The following is a 3,939-nucleotide window of genomic DNA, read 5'->3' as shown; positions in this document are numbered from 1 at the left end:
ATCTCAATATATACTCCTTGCAATCGCTGCAAAAACACGCATCTCAGCATATACCCATTTGCAATCGCTGCAAACATGCATATCAACATATACTCCTTGCAATCTCTGCAAGCACACTCAGTGGCGCTCATACAGCCCACTTCATCTTTTTTGTAGCACTTGCTAAAAAAAAAAAAAATAAAAAAAAAAAAATAATAAAAAACCAGACTCGAGGTGACCCTTATCTCACGCCTCCTAGTGTTTCTCTCCCAAGTACAAGTTCCTGACTAAATCCTTAAAATTAGACGTGCCATAAATAGCGGATCTGCCCAGATGGAATGAATTTCTCATCAACTGGAATGGTATGTCAATGTTCATTCCGTTAGCATCTCCCTCTTCATCTCAGGTAAGTCACGGACGCCGCAGCCTCCACAGGTCCTCACGTCAATTTTTGGCTATCTTTGGTCTGAAGGGCCATGGCCATCAGAAATCCTTTTGATTCCCGACTTCAGTTAGTCCTTTTCTTTGATTGAACTCTACCCCATTATTGCAGCAGCTCATGTCCGGCGCAGTAACTGGGCAGGACAAACACTGTCGTTTGCCATAGACAACCAAGCCACAGCTAGTATTCTAAATAAAAGCAGGTTCAACTCGCTGGCCATCATGGCCTTCCTGAGCAGGCTGGTGCAACTATCCCCACAGCACCAAATAATGTTCGCTGCATCTACATCCCAGGCAAATGCAATACTCTGGCCGACGCACTACCCGTTTTAACTTTGCGTTATTCTTTCGCAGGGATCTGGAACCGACCCGACCATGTTTCTTATCCCACATTGGTCGTAGCTAACCTCGGATTAAAACAAACACCTTCACAATGCTACCCGCCTTATTAATCTATCATTTCCTCACAAACGCCCTGAAGGCCTACCGTACTGCCTGGAATATCCATGACAGGTTTCTAGTCTCAAACCCTGGGGCAGTATCAGGAGATTTCCATCACATCCTGGCCTTCATATCATCTTTCCACACACAGTTGGCATTTTCACACCATACCATTAGTCTCTACTTAGCTGGCATCCAGCATTTCATCTCCTTACAAAATCCTACCAAACCATCTTTGGTTGCCGCCCATGCGGTCAAGTCTAGACTGCACGGTAGTCACAGACAACTCCAAATCAACAGTAAACGCCTGCCTGCAACCAGCACCATATTCCGAGACAGGTCTACCATCCTGTCACATTCCCCTTTGGGTTAATTTCAGCCCGGTCGTTCACGCAGCCATCTACCTGGCTTTCTGCGGTTTCTTATGCCCCAGTGAATTCACGGTCACCGGCCCCAGTAACATGTTACATAGACGCCACCTGACACGCCACCAAAGTTACTTCATCCGACACCTCATGGTGTCCGAAACACAACAGTCTGGTCCCGGTGTAGATATCATACTTCCCAGACTCGTAAACGCCTGGTGCCCCGTGGCCATTCTAGACCAGTTATTAGCTCATCTGCCCGACCTCTCAGAAGGCAGCCATTACTACCGTTCCCTACTAGCCCTCTAAGTAGCAACCAGTTCACTAGACACGTTAGAAATCTTTTGCCCAACTTAGGCCTTGACCCCGGACAATTCTCTGGAAATTCTTTCGCATTGGAGTAGCATCAGCAGCCTCACGAAACGGGGTCCCGGACCACGTCATCTAGAAAATGGGCAGGCGGAAATTCGCTTGCTTCGCTCGATACATTCCCAATCCACAAGCAGAAATGTCACAAGCCTTTGGCAAGCTCGCCCTGTAGTATGCCAGTAAACTTAAATCATTACCTCCCTAACCAAGTCTTTTTGCGCCCTTCTCTGGCATACCACCCAGCAGATCTGGGTTTACCATACAGCAGGCCAGGGCACACTTCAGGTCTATTTTATGTTGTTAGTCTTGTGACGTGTTTATGTGCTTCATATCCATCAGGACGGAGGGCTCCGACCATAAATAGGAAGGCCGGTTTACCGGCCTGAAGTTATGGGAGGAGCCTGGAGGGTATTTAACCAGACCACCCAGGATGGTCTGTGTCGGTTCCAGTGCGCGGTACCCACCCACCCATTCCCCTTCTTGGGGTACTTCTGTTCAAACAATTTCTCTACAGAAACATCCATTACTTTCTTAAGGTATGCGCCCTTCTCTGGCATACCACCCAGCAGATCTGGGTTTACCATACAGCAGGCCAGGGCACACTTCAGGTCTATTTTATGTTGTTAGTCTTGTGACGTGTTTATGTGCTTCATATCCATCAGGACGGAGGGCTCCGACCATAAATATATATATATACATATATATATATATATATATATATATATATATATATATATATATACACACACATGTGTGTGTGTGTGTGTGTGTATGTATATATAAAAGAATAGCATAGAAAAACAATAGAACAGAATAGAAAAAAATATAAAATATTCTATTCCAATCTTTTCTATTCTAATTAATTCTGTACCAAATTCCAATTTTGGAAGATGGTCATATATATATATATATATATATATATATATATATATATATATATATATATATATATAAATTTTTTTTCTATTCTGTTCTATTGTTTTTCTGTTCCATTCTTTTCTATTAGAATTCGATTTCATTCTATTTCATTCTGTTTCTGTATAACCATTTTCAGAAATTCAAATTTCGTATAGAATGAATTCGCATTCAAATAGAAAAGATTAGAATAAAATAGAAAAGAATAGAAAAGAATAGAAAAACAATAGACCAGCATAGAAAGAAAAAAAATAATAATATAAATATAAAACCATCTTCCGAAATTTGAATTTCTTATAAAATGAATTCAAATTTGAATGGAAAAGATTAGAATAGAGTAGAAGAGAAAAGACTAGAAAAACAATAGAACAGAATAGAATAAAATATATATATTATATTTTATTCTGTTCTGTTCTATTGTTTGTCTGGTCTATTATTTTCTATTCTAATCTTTTCTATTCAAATTCGAATTCATTCTATATGAAATTCCACTTTCAGAATCCATCTTCCGAAACTCAAATTTCGTTTAGAATGAATTCAAATTCGAATAGAAAAGTTTAGAATAGAATAGAAAAGAATAGCATAGAAAAACAATGAAACAGAATAGAAAATTTTTTTATATATATATATATATAAAAAACATCTTCCAAAATTCGAATTTCATATAGACCGAAATCAAATTTGAATATAAAAAATTAGAATAGAATAGAAAATAATAGAAAAGAATAGACTAGAAAAACAATAGAACAGAATATAAGAAAATATAATATATATTATGCTCCATGCTGCCAAACAAGCCTACTTTGTCTCTCTTATTAATTCCTTGTCATCCAGTCCCCGTCGGCTCTTCTCAACCTTTAATTCTCTGCTTCGTCCACCACCCCCTCTACCCACTAACTCACTCACTGCCCAAGAGATTGCCAATCACTTCAAAGACAAGATCGATGCAATTCGTGAGGACATCTCCACTGTGCGTACGTCTTCCCCACCCAACATACCTTGCCTAGCAGCACATTCAACACTCTTCTCTTTTGAATTGGCTACTACGGAAGAGGTTACAAAAATTTTCTCGGATGCCCACCTAACCAGTTGTCCTTTGGATCCTGTTCCCTCACAACTACTACGGTCACCCTCTTCTTCTATCCTATGCTCCCTCACCCACATCTTCAATCTCTCCCCCTCTAGTGGCATCTTCCCCTCCCCTCTAAAACATGCACAGATCACTCCCATTCTTAAAAAGCCCTCACTGGACCCTACCGACCTGAACAACTTAAGACCCATCTCATTGCTCCCATTCATCTCTAAACTTCTAGAACGCTTGGTCTACAACCGTCTTAGCTCCTACCTCAATGAAAATAACCTTCTTGACCCCTTACAGTCTGGCTTTCGCTCGCAGCACTCCACGGAAACTGCCTTACTAAAACTCACT

Source organism: Aquarana catesbeiana, linkage group LG06 (assembly GCF_042186555.1).
Source record: "Aquarana catesbeiana isolate 2022-GZ linkage group LG06, ASM4218655v1, whole genome shotgun sequence".
Classification (NCBI taxonomy): domain Eukaryota; kingdom Metazoa; phylum Chordata; class Amphibia; order Anura; family Ranidae; genus Aquarana; species Aquarana catesbeiana.
Note: the sequence above shows the minus strand (reverse complement) of the source record.